Below are 20,881 nucleotides of genomic sequence, written 5' to 3'. Positions count from 1 at the left end.
TGCCCAGCATAAGAAACTGACTGTTTTTGCCACTTTTTCTAATCATAGTTGCGCACACCTTATGTAGCCTAGCCCATAGGCCTACAGTGGGGCAAAAAAGTATTTAGTCAGCCACCAATTGTGCAAGTTCTCCCGCTTAAAAAGATGAGAGAGGCCTGTAATTTTCATCATAGGTACACTTCAAATATGACAGACAAAATTAGGAAAAAAATCCAGAAAATAACATTGTAGGATTTTTTATGAATTTATTTGCAAATTATGGTGGAAAATAAGTATTTGGTCACCTACAAACAAGCAAGATTTCTGGCTCTCACAGACCTGTAACTTCTTCTTTAAGAGGCTCCTCTGTCCTCCACTCGTTACCTGTATTAATGGCACCTGTTTGAACTTGTTATCAGTATAAAAGACACCTGTCCACAACCTCAAACAGTCACACTCCAAACTCCACTATGGCCAAGACCAAAGAGCTGTCAAAGGACACCAGAACCAAAATTGTAGACCTGCACCAGGCTGGGAAGACTGAATCTGCAATAGGTATAGCATAGTTATTTGGCCACTTTAGTTGTGATACAAACCATATCAAAACATATACAGTGGGGCAAAAAATATTTGTGTCATTCTCAAAACTTTTGGCCATGACTGTAGATTGACATAGGCTAGTGCTTTTGCTGTTCATAAGGCCTACTCATCTTGTTGGCTGACGAAAAGTAAATGTGTTCAGTTCTTCCAATATCTTCAATATGCACCTCGTAATTGGATAAGAACGCGCGCAATTGCGTCCCCGATGTGTCTGTCTTCACTTGTAGCCTGTGAGAAAGACCCGATTGATCACATGACGGAGAGCCATGTGAGTGTGAATCACTTTGGATTGCTCAGCATACTCAGAGAGAAGGGCACAGTGCAACACTCCAGGCAAAATACATAGATTTTTTTTAGGGTGCATTACGGCCACAAATTGTGAACGAGAGACTTTTGGAGTGTGTACAGCCTGCGCAAAAAACCTAAGCACAATATTATTCAAACTATATAATAATATAAAATAATGCCATGGAATTAGAAGCAAATATTGTCTACTAAATGAACTAGTGTAGCCCACAGCCATTTGGCATAGCCACATCAGGACCTAACAAAACAACAAGTCAGAGTATGCTATTCTTTTCTTCTGAATTAGACTACATTTTCTTCATAACATGCTTCTTTAGGCCTGTCTAAAATAAATAATGGATTTATTGTGAAGGTGTAGGCTATATTATATGGATTTTTTTATACTTTTTTAAATGGCTTGTAGGCTTTGTGTGGAAGCGAGGAGATGCTAAATGTGCTTATGTTAATTAATGGTCAATTACCATGAGACCGACAGTTATTTGCTTGACAATTACCGTCTGTAGAAATGTTGTGATCTCGTCCGTTTTGATGCTAAACAACCAACCCGACTGACTATGCACCTTTCTTTACCCCTTCTGTGTTGTCATGGTGCCTGGGAGGCGTGCCCCCGGGGGAGTGGATGGGCAGTGGTCATCGTCCACCTCGGGCTGATGGACAGATGCTGCCTGTGGTTGATTTAGTGCATCACCTGGTGGACACGTTTTAGAATGATCCCATCTGATCGGAGATGGAGCTTGCTTTGGGAGAGCTCCACTGACTCCACACCATACAGGGTTCTACCACATAGGGCTTGTATGGACCTCAACTCCGTATTCTATGGCCTGCCAATCTGCCACAGTGGAATCTGTATGTTTTACTGTCAGTCTTCTCTTTACTCATTTAGGAGAGATTGGTTAGCATTAGCACACATAGTTCATGAGAGAGAGAGGTGGAGTGAAAGAGAAAAGAGAGAGAGATGGACTAATTAAGAAAAGAGAGAAAGAGAGAGAGAGATGGAGTGAAAGAGAAAAGAGAGAGAAAGGGAAACAATGACAGAGACAGAAAAAGAGAGAAATTCATTTTTTTTTGCATAGCTGGTGAAGTGAAGGGGTGATAGAGAGTTAGCGGACGTGGAGACTGGAGGCCAGAAATATTGTAGACTGCTCCCTTTCCCGACAGGAAACCCAGGACAGAGACAGAACAGGGCCAGAGTTACAGACCAAGTCTCTGACGTCACCTTCCTGGGGTTTAGAGGGAGAAGGTCTTTTTCACACACTACACTTTTTAATCAGTATGTCATAAACTAGTTCCTAGGGCAGAGTTTCTCAAACTTTTGTGGCAGGGGACCCCTTTTGTGATAGCAAAAGCAAATTCGTCAGGGACCCCCTCATGGTCATAACACAACTCGAGTGAGATAAAAATAGCATATAAGGAGATTTACTATGACTTTGGCAGGGCATGGCCGGATGATCCATGTCTCGGTCCCTGGGTAGGAAAACCTTTTGAGTTTAAGCTTATTTCCTGCAATTCTACACATTTTGTCATGGGGCAGAGAGCCTTTTTGTTATTGCAGCTTTAAAGCTAAAATCTTGCAATTCTACACATTTTGGCACAAGGTAGAGAAAAAATGCTTGAATTACAGTGCATTCATACAACAACCCCACCAAAAAAGGGAAATACTGACTTGAAACATGTATAAGTATTGACTTGAAACATGTATAATTGGTGGAGTACAATGGATACCAATATCCCTGTGAGCCTCCCAGGCATATGTTGTCCAGGGTTAAGACCATAAATTGTAGAATAAAGGAGTTATATGTAATATTGTTGTATTGTAATGTCAGAAAATGTCTTTAATAAATCTTTATCTATATATCTTATAGTGAAATTATAGTTTTTCACAAAAAATTATCCCCCAAAAATGTGAATGGTCACAAACAAACTTGCATTCTAATGATGCAGATTTCATTTTTATTCAACCTTTATTTTATTAGGGAGTCATACTGAGACCAAGGTCTCTTTTACTGAAATTACATAAAATACACACATACATTTTTTTTTATCGTAAAGTCTTCTAAAACAGGAAATATCTTGTTGTCAAATTGTCTGGGGCTGAGAAATTTCTACATGTTTAAGGCTTGCCGATTGCTGGCCCCAGTCAATTTGACAGCAAGAAATTGTATTTTGTTGACCAATAAGAAGGCTGCACCATTAGGATGCAATTTCATGTGTGCTCAATAAAAAATGTTTGGGAAAAAATATTGTGAAACACTAACATTCCACTATTACTGTAAATACATTAAGGACATTTTCAGAAATTACAATGCAAACATATTACTTATAGCACCGTATTGTTATATTATTACATTGCAATGTATGAATTGTATGAATTACACCCTAAATCAAATCAAATCAAATGTTTTTGGCCGCATACACAGATTTGCAGATGTTATCGCAGGTGCAGTGAAATGCTTGTGTTTCTAGCTCTAATAGTTCAGTAATACCTGACAATACACATGAAAACAAAATATACACATAATCCAGAAAAATTAAGAAATTAAGAAATATCAGAACGATGAATGTCAGAGACCGGAATGTAAATAAATATATGCAGTACCAGTCAAAAGTGTGGACACACCTACTCATTCAAGGGTTTTTCTTTATTTTTTTACTATTTTCTACATTGTAAAATAATAGTGAAGACATCAAAACTATGAAATAACACATATGGAGTCATGTAGTAACCAAAAAAGTGTTAAACAAATCTAAAATATTTGAGATTCTTCTTCTTCTTGCACACTCTTGGCATTCTCTCAACCATCTTCATCTGGAATGCTTTTCCAACAGTATTGAAGGAGTTCCCACATATGCTGAGCTCTTGTTGGCTGCTTTTCCTTCACTCTGCGGATTAACTCATCCAAAAACATCTCACTTGGGTTGAGGTCGGGTGATTGTGGAGGCCAGGTCATCTGATGCAGCACTCCATCATTCTCATTGGTCAAATAGCCCTATCACAGCCTGGAGGTGTGCTGGGTCATTGTCCTGGTGAAAAAAAATGACAGTCCCACTAAGCGCATACCAGATGGGATGGCGTATCGCTGCAGAATGCTGTGTTAGCCATGCTGGTTAAGTGTGCCTTGAATTGTAAATAAATAACTGACAGTGTCACCAGCAAAGCACCCCCACACAATCACACCTCCTCCCCCATGCATCACGGTGGTAACAACACATGCAGAGATCATCCATTAATCTCTTCTACGTCTCACAAAGACACTACGTTTGGAACAAAAAATCTCAAATTTGGACTCATCAGACCAAAGGACAGATTTCCATTGGTCTAATGTCCAATGCTCGTGTTTCTTGGCCCAAGAAAGTCTCTTCTTATTATTGGTGTCCTTTAGTAGTGGTTTCTTTGCAGAAATTTGACCATGAAGGCCTGATTCACGCAGTCTCCTCTCAACAGTTGATGTTAAAATGTGTCTGTAACATGAACTCTGTGAAGCTTTTATTTGGGCTGCAATTTCTGAGGCTGGTAACTCTAATAAACTTGTCTTCTGCAGCCGAGGTAACTTTGGGTCTTCCTTTCATATCGCTGTCCTAATGAGAGCCAGTTTCATCATAGCACTTGATGGTTTTTGCGACTGCACTTGAAATACTTGAAAAGTTCTTGAAATTTTCCAGATTGACTGACCTTCATGTCTTAAAGTAATGATGGTCTGTCATTTCTCTTTGCTTTTTTGAGCTGTTCTTGCCGTAATATGGACTTGATCTTTTACCAAATAGGGCTAGCTTCTGTATACCAACCCTACCTTGTCACAACACAACTGATTGGCTCAAACGCATTAAGAAGGGAAGAAATTCCACAAATTAACTTGTTAACAAGGCACACCTGTTAATTGAAATGCATTCCAGGTGACTACCTCATGAAGCTGGTTGAGAGAATGTCAAGAGTGTGCAAAGCTGTCATCAAGGGAAAGTTTGGCTACTTTGAAGAATCTCAAATATAAAATATATTTTGATTTATTTAACACTTTTTTGGCTACTACATGATTCCATGTGTTATTTCATAGTTGAGATGTCTTCACTAATATTCTACAATGTAGAACATAGTAAAAAAAAATAAAGAAAAACCCTTGAATGACTAGATGTGTCCAAACTCTTCACTGGTACTGTATGTTCACTTGAGGTTGGAACTCTACATACACTTAGGTTGGGGTCATTAAAACATTTTCAACCACCCCACAAATTTCTTGTAAACAAACTATAGTTTTGGTAAGTCGGACATCTATTTTGTGCATGACACTTGTCCTTTTTCCAACAATTGTTTACAGACAGATTATTTCACTTATCATTCACTGTATCACAATTCCAGTGGGTTTACATACACTAAGTTGACTATGCCTTTAAACAGCTTTGAAAAATCCAGATAATGATTTCATGGCTTTAGAAGCTTCTGATAGGCTAATTGACATCATTTGAGTCAATTGGAGGTGTACCTGTGGATGTATTTCAAAGTCTACCTTCAAACTCATTGCCTCTTTGCTTGACATCATGGGGAAATCAACAGAAATCAGCCAAGACCTCAGAATTTGTTTTGTAGAACTCCACAAGTCTTGTTCATCCTTGGGAGCAATTTCCAAACACCTGAAGGTACCACGTTCATCTGTACAAACAATTGTGCGCGAGTATATACACCATGGGACCATGCAGCAGTCATACCGCTCAGGAAGGAGACGCGTTCTGTCTCCTAGAGATGAACGTACTTTGTTGTGAAAAGTTCAACTCATTCCCAGAACAACAGCAAAGGACCTTGCGAAGAAAGGTATCTATCCACAGAAAAACAAGTCCTATATCACCATAGCCTGAAAGGCCGCTCAGCAAGGAAGAAGCCACTGCTCCAAAACCACTATAAAAAAGCCAGACTACGGTTTGCAACTGCACATGGGGACAAAGATCTTACTTTTTGGAGACATGTCCTGTTGTCTGCTGAAACAAACGTAGAACTGTTTGGCCATAATGACCATTGTTATGTTTGGAGGAATTGAGGGCCTTGGCAGAGTGGTGCCAGGAAAATAACCTCTCCCTCATCGCCCCTAAGACCCTCTTTTACAGATGCACCATTGAGAGCATCCTGTCAGGCTGTATCATCGCCTGGTCTGGCAACTGCACCACCCACAACCGCAGGGCTCTTCAGCCCCACTGGGTGCTGTCAGCCCAACGCATCACCGGGAGCACACTGCCTGCCCTTTAGGACATGTACAGCACCCAGTGTTAAAGGAAGGCCAAGAAGATCATCAAGGACCTCAGCCACCTGAGCCACGGCTTGTTCACCCCGCTATCATCCAGAAGGCGAGTTCAGTACAGGTGCATCAAAGCTGGGACCAAAAAAACGTAAAAACAGCTTCTATCTCGAGGCCATCAGACTGTTAAATAGCCCTCACTAGTCGGCCTCCACCCAGTGCCCTGCCCTGAACTTAGTCACTGGCACTAGCTGGCTACCACTCAACCCTGTACCTTAGAGGCTGCTGCCCTATTTAAAAAAATATATATTTTACCTTTATTTAACTAGGCAAGTCAGTTAAGAACAAATTCTTATTTTCAATGGCGGCCTAGGAACAGTGGGTTAACTGCCTGTTCAGGGGCAGAACGACAGATTTGTACCTTGTAAGCTCGGGGTTTGAACTTGCAACCTTCCGGTTACTCTAACCACTAGGCTCCCCTGCCGCCCCCTATGTACATAGACATGGAGCACTGGTCACTAATAATTTAACACTGGTCACTTTAAAAATGTTTACATACTCTTTTACCCATTTAATATGTGTACATACCTGTATTCTAGTCAATACTGTATTCTATCCACATACTGTCCATAATGTCTATACATCCCATCACATGTATATACTGTATACAGTGCATTCGAAAAGTATTCAGACCCCTTCACTTTTTCCACATTTTGTTACATTACAGCCAATACCCCATAATGACAAAGCGAAAACAGTTTTTATAAATGTTGGCACATTTATAAAACAAACAACAGAAATACCTTATTTACATAACTATTCAGACCCTTTGCTATGAGACTCGAAATTGAGTTCTTTTGACACTGTGCTAACAAACCTTCAAACAAGCTTTAGCGCCATACCACACTCCTTCTGTGGCCTCCAACTGCTTTTAAATGCTAGTAAAACTAAGTGCAGGCTCTTCAACTGATTGCTGCCTGCACCCGCACGTCCGACTAGTATCACTACTCTGGACGGTTCTGACCTAGAATATGTGGACAACTACAAATACCTAGGTGTCTGGTTAGACTGTAAACTCTCCTTCCAGACTGACATTAAGCATCTCCAATCCAAAATTAAATCTAGAATCGGCTTCCTATTTCGCAACAAAGCCTCCTTCACTCATGCTGCCAAAACATACCCTCGTAAAACTGACTATCCTACCGATCCTTGATTTCAGCGATGTCAATTACAAAATAGACTCCAACACTCTACTCAGCTAACTGGATGTAGTCTATCACAGTGCCATCCGTTTTGTCACCAAAGCCCCATATACTACCCACCACTGCTACCTGTATGCTCTCGTTGGCTGTCCCTCACTACATATCGCCAAACCCAATGGCTCCAGGTCATCTATAAGTCTTTGCTAGGTAAAGCCCCGCCTTATCTCAGCTTACTGGTCACCATAGCAACCCCCACCCGTAGCACGTGCTCCAACAGGTATACTGCACTGGTCATCCCCAAAGCCAACACTTCCTTTCGCCGCCTTTCCTTACAGTTCTCTGCTGCCAGTGACTGGAACGAATTGCAAAAATCTCTGAAGCTGGAGTCTTATATCTCCCTCTCTAACTTTAAGCATCAGCTGTCAGAGCAGCTCACCAATCACTGTACCTGTACACAGCCAATCTGTAAATAGCACACCCAACTACCTCATCCCCATTTTATTACTTCCCCTCTTGCTCTCTTACTCCCCAGTATCTCTACTTGCACATCATCATCTGCACATTTATCACTCCAATATTAATTGTAATTATTTAGCCTCTATGGCCTATTTATTGCCTACATCCCTAGTCCTCTACATTTGCACACACTGTACATAAATAAAAACATATTTATTTTCTATTGTGTTATTGACTGTATGTTTATTTATGTGTAACTCCGTTGATGTTTTTGTCGAACTGCTTTGCTTTATCTTGGCAAGGTTGTAAGGTCGCAGTTGTAAATGAGAACTTGTTCTCAACTGGCCTACCCGGTTATATAAAGGTGAAATAAAAAAAATAAAAAATAAAATGTAGTAACCCAATAAGTGTTAAAAGATCAAAATATATTTTATATTTGAAATTCTTCAAAATAGCCAACATTTGCCTTGATGACAGCTTTGCACACTATTGGCTCCCGAGTGGCACAGCGGTCTAAGGCACTGCATCTCTGTGCAAGCATTGACACTACAGTCCCTGGTTTGATTCCAGGCTGTATTATATATTGCCGTGATTGGGAGTCCCATTGGCCGATGCACAATTGTCCCAGCCGGGGTAGTCCGTCATTGTAAATAAGAATTGGTTCTTAACTGACTTGCCTAGTTAAAAAAATAAACAATAAAATATTAGTAAAAAAACAAATTCTGTCAACTAGCTTCATGAGGTGGTCATCTGGAATGCATTTAAATTAACAGGTGTGCTTTGTTAAAAGTTATTTTGTCTAATTTTTTTTCTTCTCAATGTATTTGAGCCAATCAGTTGTGTTGTGACAAGGTAGGGTTGGTATTCAGAAGATAGCACTAATTGGTAGAAGACCCAGTTCATATTATGGCAAGAACAGCTCAAATAGGCAAAGAGAAATGACAGTCCATCGTTACTTTAAGACATGAAGGTCAGTCAATCTGGAAAATTTCAAGGACTTTTCAAATTTCTTTAAGTGCAGTCGCAAAAACCATCAAGTGCTTTGATGAAACTGTCTCTCATGAGGACTGCCACAGGAAAGGAAAACCCAGAGTTACCTCTGCTGCAGAGGATAAGTTCATTAGAGTTACCAGCCTCAGAAATTGCAGCCCTAATAAATGCTTCAAGTAAGCATTCAAGTAACAGACACATCTCAACATCAACTGTTCAGAGGAGACTGCTTGAATCAGGCATTCATGGTTAAATTGCTGCAAATAAATCACTACTAAAGGACACAAATAAGAGGAAGAGATTTGCTTGGGCCACGAAATACGAGCAATTTAATTTTAATTTTTTTATTTCACCTTTATTTAACCAGGTAGGCTAGTTGAGAACAAGTTCTCATTTGCAACTGCGACCTGGCCAAGATAAAGCATAGCAGTGTGAACAGACAACACAGAGTTACACATGGAGTAAACTATTAACAAGTCAATAACACAGTAGAAAAAAAAGAGAGTCTATATACATTGTGTGCAAAAGGCATGAGGAGGTAGGCGAATAATTACAATTTTGCAGATTAACACTGGAGTGATAAATGATCAGATGGTCATGTACAGGTAGAGATATTGGTGTGCAAAAGAGCAGAAAAGTAAATAAATAAAAACAGTATGGGGATGAGGTAGGTAAAAATGGGTGGGCTATTTACCGATAGACTATGTACAGCTGCAGCGATCGGTTAGCTGCTCAGATAGCAGATGTTTGAAGTTGGTGAGGGAGATAAAAGTCTCCAACTTCAGCGATTTTTGCAATTCGTTCCAGACACAGGCAGCAGAGAACTGGAACGAAAGGCGGCCAAATGAGGTGTTGGCTTTAGGGATGATCAGTGAGATACACCTGCTGGAGCGCGTGCTACGGGTGGGTGTTGCCATCGTGACTAGTGAACTGAGATAAGGCGGAGCTTTACCTAGCATGGACTTGTAGATGACCTGGAGCCAGTGGGTCTGGCGACGAATATGTAGCGAGGGCCAGCCGACTAGAGCATACAGGTCGCAGTGGTGGGTGGTATAAGGTGCTTTAGTGACAAAACGGATGGCACTGTGATAAACTGCATCCAGTTTGCTGAGTAGAGTGTTGGAAGCAATTTTGTAGATGACATCGCCGAAGTCGAGGATCGGTAGGATAGTCAGTTTTACTAGGGTAAGTTTGGCGGCGTGAGTGAAGGAGGCTTTGTTGCGGAATAGAAAGCCGACTCTAGATTTGATTTTCGATTGGAGATGTTTGATATGAGTCTGGAAGGAGAGTTTACAGTCTAGCCAGACACCTAGGTACTTATAGATGTCCACATATTCAAGGTCGGAACCATCCAGGGTGGTGATGCTAGTCAGGCGTGCGGGTGCAGGCAGCGAACGGTTGAAAAGCATGCATTTGGTTTGACTAGCGTTTAAGAGCAGTTGGAGGCCACGGAAGGAGTGTTGTATGGCATTGAAGCTCGTTTGGAGGTTAGATAGCACAGTGTCCAAGGACGGGCCGGAAGTATATAGAATGGTGTCGTCTGCGTAGAGGTGGATCAGGGAATCGCCCGCAGCAACAGCAACATCATTGATATATACAGAGAAAAGAGTCGGCCCAAGAATTGAGCCCTGTGGCACCCCCATAGAGACTGCCAGAGGACCGGACAGCATGCCCTCCGATTTGACACACTGAACTCTGTCTGCAAAGTAGTTGGTGAACCAGGCAAGGCAGTCATCAGAAAAACCGAGGCTACTGAGTCTGCCGATAAGAATATGGTGATTGACAGAGTCGAAAGCCTTGGCATGGTCGATGAAGACGGCTGCACAATACTGTCTTTTATCGATGGCGGTTATGATATCGTTTAGTACCTTGAGCGTGGCTGAGGACATTAGACTGGTGGAAATCTGTCCTTTGGTCAAAACAAATAATGATAATAAATTATAATGCTAATATATTTTGAGATCTGGCTGCTGACCGCCTGCGGTACCTCCACTGATCCCCCTTTGAGAACCCCTGTCAAAGGCCACAGTGTTAAAGTTGCAATATGCAGAATTCACTCCACCATTTCCAATTGCTAAAATTCTAATAGTTTGCCTAATTTCAGTTTACGTGACAAAACAAGTAAGTGTGAAGAATCATTGTACAATCTAAACCGCTGTGAAATGTATTTTCAATAACCAAAAATATTTTATTTCCAGCTGTTTGAAGCTGATGTGTAAAACCAAAAGTAGAACAGATTTACAGCGTCTTACGCTTTCAATGAGAATGACAGATCTATAACACACATTTCTATGTGAATTTGGTTGGGTTGCCTAAAACGTTACATATTGCAGCATTAACACTTAGCTAAAATCTTCAACATTTTCACATTTGAATCCTATTAAAATGCTGTGTGATTTTACTTCAGTTGTTTTGTTAGATCTCTGCGCTTCATAATGCCAGTGAGCAGTATTTCACAGTGGCAGTGTGGCTTTATCTGTGTGGAGGTCTGTACTTTAATGGGCTTTATTGATCTAAACAACGTAAGCGGTTGCGGTGATGTTATTAAGGTAGAGATAACTTCTGTTTTATTCCACTCCAACAATATATTAGCGTTTTATTGGTCTAAATAACTTTACCTTTCAGACAGTAATGCAGCAGTTAGTCACCCAGGCTCTTTATGTCTCCAGGATCTTCATAAAGCATCTCCCCTGGACATCCTGCTGTGGCGAGAGTGAAAAACCACAGGTTAAAAGGCATGCTGGGAAGTTTCAATGCCATCACCGTAAATTATCTCTTTTGAATACATAAATAAGAGCTGTGAATGGGAGCCATGGACCCCAACGCATTCTCTGTTTCACACATGCATGTACTGGTGAGAGTACTGAGTCCCAGTTTCCCTATGGTTCCCCATGGTTCCCCATGCTCAGAGGCACGGTGGCTCCACCATGTCGGCAGTAGCTCAGTGGTCTACCTTGTTAACACCCATATGTAGGAGTTATTATGAGTCTTAACACTTTTTTCTCCCTTTTGATCCTTGTGTCAGAATCTAATTGTGGGTACACTAACATCCTGACATATTTAACAGATCTTTTAGAGCTATTTGGTGTATAAAGTATGGGTATTGGTAGTGTTTTTCTTATTGGTTAAACTGTTCGTTGGTTGATTCTACAAACTTTTTAATGGACTATTGCAATATTTATTTCCTTTCAAGGGCACACTATATCCAATATTTATATGAAATAACGATCCCATTTATCAGGAAGCAAATTTTCAGGGGATTTTAATTTGCAGCTATTTAAAGCCTGGGTTTTGGTAATGAATTATTTTGTCATCTTGCCTCTGATGAGATTCATCTTTAATAACTGTAACAATTATTTTATTAAAAAAAGAAGCAATGCATTATGGCTATCTCGGCAAGGTCTCGAGCTGGAAAGAATTCTCATTAAGAGCATTACATTACCCCGTAGTGCTTTCATTTGGATGTCCCGCTGAAATGACATTACGTGTCAACAATGCTTGTGTTAGAAGTAAGCAGCCATATTTACAGAGGCTTTTTTCATTCGCTGGCTGACACTTGGAGATGTATTAAAAGAGATACTAATGCTCTATATCGGATTAAGTCATTTTAATGGGAAAACTGCAACAACCCAAAAAATACTTTTAACATAAAGTGAGGAATTGAGTTTTCTACCTCCTGGCTTTGATATTAGTTGTATGTTTTGGCACCAAGGTATGATTGTTTAACATTATGGTAATGATGCTTTTCTTAAAAAAAAGCTCTTACCCCCCACCCCCCCAATTAGATTTCTGTCAAAATTTGATGTATTTCCTAGAGTCATCCTAGGTTTATTCTATGGCATCATGGAGACATGTTGTGTTGTCTGATTTATCATGATTTGTTTTTGTCTGGCAAATGCTGGCTCAGGGTCGGTTGTCGTTAATGACATGGTTGTAATTGTTTGTCAGCTTGGTAATGTGTGATTTCCTATCTCCATGTGAAGTTGGGAGGTTTAAGATGGAAGGGTGGATGTTTTCAGGAAGACTTAGTGCTGTGATTTGTCACCAGCTAAATGTCTTGGAGAAGAGTTTTTACTCCCCCACATCGTTTTCTGCGGGGGTGGGTATCGTCATGATAATTTAGATACTGTATATCTCCTTCATATGCCATCACTGAACACACAGGAAGCCTAGTAAACTAGTAGTTCTCTCATCTTTAAACATGATAGTGAGTTTGTCCCACACAAGTGTTCTTGAGTGAAACTGGCTTTTTGGAGGAATGACAACTTGGTGATCTGATAAATATTGTGACAAGCAAGCAACAGAGACAAAACAGTTTGGAGAGAATGAATGGGTTTTGTGCCACTGTGTGTGTATCATATGTTTGTATCAGTGAAGGGATGCCCACCATGCAGACTTTCAAGAAGATATCTCCATTTCAAAGAAAGACAGAAGTGAAATCACCAAATGTTATGTAATCTTGTATTTTGGGTTTTTGGTAAGAATCATCACTTCCTTAAATGTATGATTCTTAATAGAAGCTATTTCACCATCTGATGAGGAGTGATATGTCAAATTTGCTCATAGTATAAGTGAAAGACCGCATGTGACCAGGTAGTTTGGGGTAAACCAGCAATCATATTTTCATCATGTTGTTATGGGGACCATGTAGCTATATACTGTGTAGAATACACTTGTTTCTGTTTTACCTGCATGTTGGTTTGGTAAGAGGCAGAGTCTAATGAGTTCTCACCAGGGAACAAGCCAAACAAAGGACATGAGTTAGTGTATGCAGATGTCTCCAGAGGTTGCTACTTATTGTCACAATTGCCCCCCCCCCCCCCTTATCAATTCATGACTTTGTTGGTTATTCTGTCTGATTTTGCGCACATGAGTAGTGTAATCAACTAAATGTCGCTGCTGTCTTCTTCTTATTACCTGGGTGCTTAACACAGATTTTTTTCCTTCAAGGACAAATGGCGTACGAGAAGGCTGATCCCGTGTGAAGTCCCCGAGCTCTCGGCGAGCAGCAGTTCCTTTTTCAGCGCCAGCTGTTCTCTCAGATACACTGGGCTGCACTGAAATTCTCTTAATATAATTCTAGGGGCTCAGGAGAATAGCGCAAAACAAGCGTGCCAGAGAGGAGAGCGTTGCATTTTTCATCAGCAGGCCTCAACTCGCTGAGTTAGTGGGCAGCGCTCTCATTCATGAGCAGATGTTCAGCGCAGTTACACTCTGCAGTTAATGTGAACTTACTGGCCTCTCTGCCATCGGCTGCAAGGACGTTGGCAGCGACCTGGCATCTGAGAATTACTCCTGGTAAAAAGCACAGGCCAGGAAAGTGAAGCCGTGGCCTTTTTTAGCCACTACCCAGCCCAGAAGATGTAGCTGAAGCCAGAGAGTAGGAGAAGGCTCTGACAGGCTATCAATCTTAGGCCCGACAGTGATGAAACACTCTCTGCTGTTTGCTGTGGGAATAGCAGTGAAAATTCCTGAAGACAATTTCCACAAGTTTATCATTAATTTCTTATGACAGACTAAACATGAAACCCACACCACTTGGCAAGAGAATGCGCTGTGTGATAGGCTAGCACAGGAAGGTACAGGTCCCAGTTGTTAGCCAATGGTTAGGAGGGATATAGTGGTTTCAATACCCTTGAAAGAGGAAATTAATGTGAACCAGGCAGCTGCGAGAGGATAACTGTCTGTCTGTCTGGCCCTGGTTGGTTTATGGTAGAGCCCAGCTGGTGCTGTGGTCAGCCCGATGGTTCAGTCATCTGTTCTACCATGCCTCTCCAACTGCGTTTGATGTGGCTCTGTAGAGCTGTAATATCTCCCTAAAAACTCTGCAAAAGGCTCACTAAAGGATTACGTAAAGGCTTATTAATTTATCAGGATGAGTACGTGACTGAGTGTTTAGTAGGTAACATTCGGCTCGCCATGGGAGCAGTGTGAAAGTCATTGAGGTAAAGTTGTGGATGTGGGACTTTAATAGAAGAATGACAAGCACTTGTTTCTGCTGCTCATGGCTCATTCTCACTTTCTAATTGGTCGTTTTCAGGTTGGGTTTATGAGAGCAAAACTAATTAGTGTTTCTAAATTCAGCAGAAAAAAGTCAGTTGAGTTGATTGTTCTGGTTTCCTCTCCTGTGTCAGGCGCTCAACAATAAAATAAGACTCTAATCATTTTCAAATTGCTCGTATTTTTAAACCAGAGTTGAATGTCATTCTTGGTCTCCTGGCATTTTGTTTGGCAAGATCAGGGAACAGCGGTCGCCCTCTCGCCGTGCTCTCTTTGTGATTCGTGGGAAGTTTAGGATGGGGCTGGTGGAAAAACAATGCATGGTGTTTTAGGTGGGGTTGTTTTGCTTTGATTGTGAACGTCCTGCTGACAGAAGCAGGCTAGTAAGTTTACAGTAGCTCTGACATTCCCTGTTACCTTTATTCAGAGAGCTCCAGCTGCAGCGAGCCCTCAGGAAGCACCAGTGCTGAGCAGAGCAGGCCCATGGGCCGCTGGCCGCCGGGAGAGGGAGAGGGAGCCCTGTTTGAGTTGGCAAACAGTCCCCTCTCCTCTCGGGGAAGTTCTGCTGCATCTGCAGAAAAGCCAGTGGAGGGTGGCGGGTTGCTCTGACGAGACACATGGTGGTGACTCCAAGGGCAGGATGGGCTTTTTCCACCTCTCCTCCCTTTCAGGAAACACATTTAGCCTTTTCTTCCCTCCATGTTTGAAAAAGGATAGAAAGAGTGGATATGGCGGAGGGGAGGAGGTGGCGGAGGGGGCAGGGTTGTGTATGACAGAAGTCAGCCACAGGGGGTTGGTGTTAATCTGTGGCGTTTGTTTGAGATGGGGTACTGTGCAATGCTTCAACAAGCTATTTTGCTGTGTGTTCTCTGAGCCCTATTCTCTCTGCTGGGGTTTAATTTATATTGAATAAAAAAAAGTTTATTGGTCATTTTAACAACGTTCTGTTAAACTTACACTATTTTTATTTTTCCTTCCACAGCGGAGGGATTTGTCTTCAGAGGGCTGTAGTAATTAAGCAGAAGGAGCTGTGGATCTAGGGTTAGGGACGAACAGTGTTTAAATGCAATTAGAGCGCAGCTAGAATCAATTTGAACTCAATTACAGTTTTCTGAATGTGCCAATATTTGTTAAATCAGGGGAATTCTCGTTAGTGATGCTAAATATGTATCCAAAGATATTTAAAACATGGAAAGAAAAATAACCTCTGAGGAAAAATCTACTTAACGCAGCTTTAATGAAGAAGAATTGTTTGAAAGTGACCTCTCTATATACAGTGCCTTCAGAAAGTTTTCAGACCCTTTGACTCCACATTTTGTTACATTACAGTCTTATTCTACACACAATACCCCATAATGACAAAGTGAAAACAGGTTTTTAGACATTTTTGCAAATGTATTAAAAATAAATACCAGAAATACCGTATTTACATAAGTATTCAGACCCTTTGTATGAGACTACAACTTGATTGGAGTCCGCCTGTAGTAAATTCAATTGATTGGACATGATTTGGAAAGGCACACAGAGCTGTCTATATAAGGCCCCACAGCAAAAACCAAGCCATGAGGTCAAAGGAATTTTCCTTAGAGCTCCAAGACAGGATTGTGTGGAGGCACAGATCTGGGGAAGGGTACCAAAACATTTCTGCAGTCACGTCTGGATGAAACCTGGCACCATCAGTACAGTGAAGCATAGTGCTGGCAGCATCATGCTGTGGGGATGCTTTTCAGTGGCAGGGACTGGGAGACTAGTCAGGATCGAGGCAAAGATAAACGGAGAAATGTACAGAGAGATCCTTGATGAAAACCTGCTCCAGAGTGCTCAGGACCTCAGACTGGGGCGACGGTTCACCTTTCAACAGGACAATGACTCAAAGCACACAGCCAAGACAACGCAGGAGTGGCTTTGAGAAAAGTTTCTGAATGTCCAGAGCCTGGACTTGAACCCGATCGAACATTTCTGGAGAGACCTGAAAATAGCTGTGCAGCGACGCTCCCCATCCGACCTGACAGAACTTGAGAGGATCTGCAGAGAAGAATGGGAGAAACTTCCCAAGTACAGGTGTGCCAAGCTTGTAGCGTCATACCCAAGAAGACTCAAGGCTGTAACTGTGCTTCAAGAAAGTACTGGGTCTGAACACTTTTTGTTGCTTTGTCGTTATGGGGTACAGTGCCTTGCGAAAGCATTCGGCCCCCTTGAACTTTGCGACCTTTTGCCACATTTCAGGCTTCAAACATAAAGATATAAAACTGTATTTTTTTGTGAAGAATCAACAACAAGTGGGACACAATCATGAAGTGGAACGACATTTATTGGATATTTCAAACTTTTTTAACAAATCAAAAACTGAAAAATTGGGCATGCAAAATTATTCAGCCCCCTTAAGTTAATACTTTGTAGCGCCACCTTTTGCTGCGATTACAGCTGTAAGTCGCTTGGGGTATGTCTCTATCAGTTTTGCACATCGAGAGACTGAATTTTTTTCCCATTCCTCCTTGCAAAACAGCTCGAGCTCAGTGAGGTTGGATGGAGAGCATTTGTGAACAGCAGTATTCAGTTCTTTCCACAGATTCTCGATTGGATTCAGGTCTGGACTTTGACTTGGCCATTCTAACACCTGGATATGTTTATTTTTGAACCATTCCATTGTAGATTTTGCTTTATGTTTTGGATCATTGTCTTGTTGGAAGACAAATCTCCGTCCCAGTCTCAGGTCTTTTGCAGACTCCATCAGGTTTTCTTCCAGAATGGTCCTGTATTTGGCTCCATCCATCTTCCCATCAATTTTAACCATCTTCCCTGTCCCTGCTGAAGAAAAGCAGGCCCAAACCATGATGCTGCCACCACCATGTTTGACAGTGGGGATGGTGTGTTCAGTGTGATGAGCTGTGTTGCTTTTACGCCAAACATAACGTTTTGCATTGTTGCCAAAAAGTTCAATTTTGGTTTCATCTGACCAGAGCACCTTCTTCCACATGTTTGGTGTGTCTCCCAGGTGGCTTGTGGCAAACTTTAAACAACACTTTTTATGGATATCTTTAAGAAATGGCCTTCTTCTTGCCACTCTTCCATAAAGGCCAGATTTGTGCAATATACGACTGATTGTTATCCTATGGACAGAGTCTCCCACCTCAGCTGTAGATCTCTGCAGTTCATCCAGAGTGATCATGGGCCTCTTAGCTGCATCTCTGATCAGTCTTCTCTTTGTATGAGCTGAAAGTTTAGAGGGACGGCCAGGTCTTGGTAGATTTGCAGTGGTCTGATACTCCTTCCATTTCAATATTATCGCTTGCACAGTGCTCCTTGGGATGTTTAAAGCTTGGGAAATCTTTTTGTATCCAAATCCGGCTTTAAACTTCTTCACAACAGTATCTCGGACCTGCCTGGTGTGTTCCTTGTTCTTCATTATGCTCTCTGCGCTTTTAACGGACCTCTGAGACTATCACAGTGCAGGTGCATTTATACGGAGACTTGATTACACACAGGTGGATTGTATTTATCATCATTAGTCATTTAGGTCAACATTGGATCATTCAGAGATCCTCACTGAACTTCTGGAGAGAGTTTGCTGCACTGAAAGTAAAGGGGCTGAATAATTTTGCACGCCCAATTTTTCAGTTTTTGATTTGTTAAAAAAGTTTGAAATATCCAATAAATGTCGTTCCACTTCATGATTGTGTCCCACTTGTTGTTGATTCTTCACAAAAAAATACAGTTTTATATCTTTATGTTTGAAGCCTGAAATATGGCAAAAGGTCGCAAAGTTCAAGGGGGCCGAATACTTTCGCAAGGCACTGTATTGTGTGTGGATTGATGATAACATTTTAATCCATTTTAGAATAAGGCTGTAACCTAAAAATATGTGGAAAAAGTCAAGGGGTCTGAATACTTTCCAAAGGCACTCTTTCTCTCTCTCTCTCTCTCTCTCTCTCTCTCTCTCTCACACATACACATATTACACATACACAAATATTTGTTGATTCCCATTCAAATCCTATTTCCCTAACCTTTAACCTAACTTAACCTTAACCCTAAACCCCTAAACTTAACCCCTAATGCTAATTCTAACACTAATTGTAACCCTAAACTTTACCACTAAGCCTAACATGTTTTCTTGTAGGGACTGGTGAAATGTCCCCACTTGTCTGGACTTCTGGTCCCCACAAGGATAGTAAACACGCACACAAATACTGTAAATACTCTTTCACAATAATAGGGAGGTACCCAACAGGAATTAAATACTGTGTTTGTCATTTTTTGGATTGAAGGAGTGTCATAGATTTCATAATTTCCAACTGACAATAATATCTTCCTCTTTTTCTTCTTTTCACTTTTATTCCCCTCCATTCTCTCTCTCTCTCTCTCTCTCTCTCTCTCTCTCTCTCTCTCTCTCTCACTCTTTCTCTTTCTCGCTCTGTTCCACCTGCTGTGCCTTCCTCCAGCCTGGAGACTCCAGTGGTGACCCCCTGTGGAGACAGAGATCAAAGTAAGTGACTGGAGTCAGACCCCATTGACACAACCATACAGTAGAACCAGAGACAGACTCCTAATAGACATGACAGATCTATACTCAAATACTCCTATTAAATTGACTACATCGATGGACAAGTGTTTCCCTGTGAACAGTGTTTCCTTCTACCCTAAGAAAAAAAGGTGCTATCTAGAACCTAAAAGGGTTTTTCGGCTGTCCCCATATGAGAACCCGTTGAAGAACCCTTTTTGGTTTCAGGTAGAATCCTTTCCAAAGAGGCTATACATGCAACCCAAAAGGGTTTTTACATAGAACCAAAAAGGATTCTCCTATGGGGACAGCCAAATAACCCTTTTGGAACCCTTTTTTCTAAGAGTGGTGCATCCATAGTAAACCTGATGAAGATATATCTCAGAGAAATATAAAAATGCAAATGTTTACAGGGTCATCTGATGAAAAGGTCGCAAACGATAAATTTGATTTTGCATAATAACTGGTGCTGTTGTAAATGGATCACTTGGTCAGTTGCTTTTTTACTTTCAATGAAGCAGAAATGATAGTGACAATGCATGATTAACATAGGTTCCAGATATCCCTTTAATCCACACAACCGTATAGTCACAGTTGTGACTGAATTCAAGGCAAAAACATGACCAGATCATATATTCAGGTTCATGTCTGCAATCCTCCTCGCACCATCTCTCAAGTCATTTACACTCTGTGTGGTGTATAAACACATTCAAAGCAAACAATGACCCAGAGCAGACTTCACACTGCAAAACTATTTCAAAGCACTGTAAACACTAAACATGGCTGACCTTCCTCCTGACCACACCACCAACACACAGAGGAGGCTCAGCCTTAAATCTGATGTTTGCATTAAGATTCATTTTGACCTTGACAAGACATGTTGTAGGTTACATGTATCTGCTCAGTCTCTGTCTGTTTTGGTTTGATATTTGTCAGGTTGTATTCTGTGACCATATGGACATGATCCTCAGTCGCTATGCATTTGATTTAACAGTTTGTCTCCCATTGGGCTTGATAGTGTTGTTGTTGAATTAGGGTATCAGACATTAGTTAAGAGCACTGGATAGCTCTTCTAGACCCAGTTACTGTCCCTCACTGCTGGGCAGAACTATACTGATTTATATGAGCTATACTGGTTTTTATGAACTATACTGGTTTAAATGAACTGTACTGGTTTATATGAACAATGAACTATACTGGTTTCTATGAACTATACTGGTTTCTATGAACTATGAACTATACTGGTTTATCTAAACTATACTGGTTTCTATGAACTATACTGGTTTATATTAGCTATACTGGTTTATATGAACTATACTGGTTTATATGCACTACTGGTTTATATGAACTATACTGGTTTATATGAACTATACTGGTTTACATGAACTATGAACTAAACTGGTTTATATGAACTATACTGGTTTATATGAGCTATACTAGTTTATATGAGCTATACTGGTTTATATGAGCTATACTGGTTTATATGAGCTATACTGGTTTATATGAGCTATGAACTATACTGGTTTATATGAACTATACTGGTTTATATGAACTAGGTGACCAAGAACCCGATGGTCACTGACAGAGCTCCAGAGTTCCTCTGTGGAGATGGGAGAACCTTCCAGTAG

At 41.1% G+C, this 20,881-nt stretch overlaps 1 protein-coding gene across 7 annotated transcripts in view; it reads left to right on the top strand.

Annotated features, from left to right (window-relative positions):
- Window positions 1–20,881, top strand: part of LOC110494596 (forkhead box protein P1-B) — a 233,073-nt gene that overhangs the window by 45,533 nt on the left and 166,659 nt on the right. For all 7 annotated transcript variants that reach the window (XM_036950691.1, XM_021569807.2, XM_021569804.2 and 4 more), the window contains one exon: window positions 19,195–19,238. The gene's annotated coding sequence lies outside the window, so the exon portion shown is untranslated. The remainder of the gene's footprint in view (window positions 1–19,194; window positions 19,239–20,881) is intronic.

Source organism: Oncorhynchus mykiss, chromosome 17, assembly GCF_013265735.2.
Source record: "Oncorhynchus mykiss isolate Arlee chromosome 17, USDA_OmykA_1.1, whole genome shotgun sequence".
Lineage (NCBI taxonomy): Eukaryota > Metazoa > Chordata > Actinopteri > Salmoniformes > Salmonidae > Oncorhynchus > Oncorhynchus mykiss.
The sequence above is the reverse complement of the archived record's forward strand: the minus strand, read 5'-3'. Positions and strand labels throughout refer to the sequence as shown.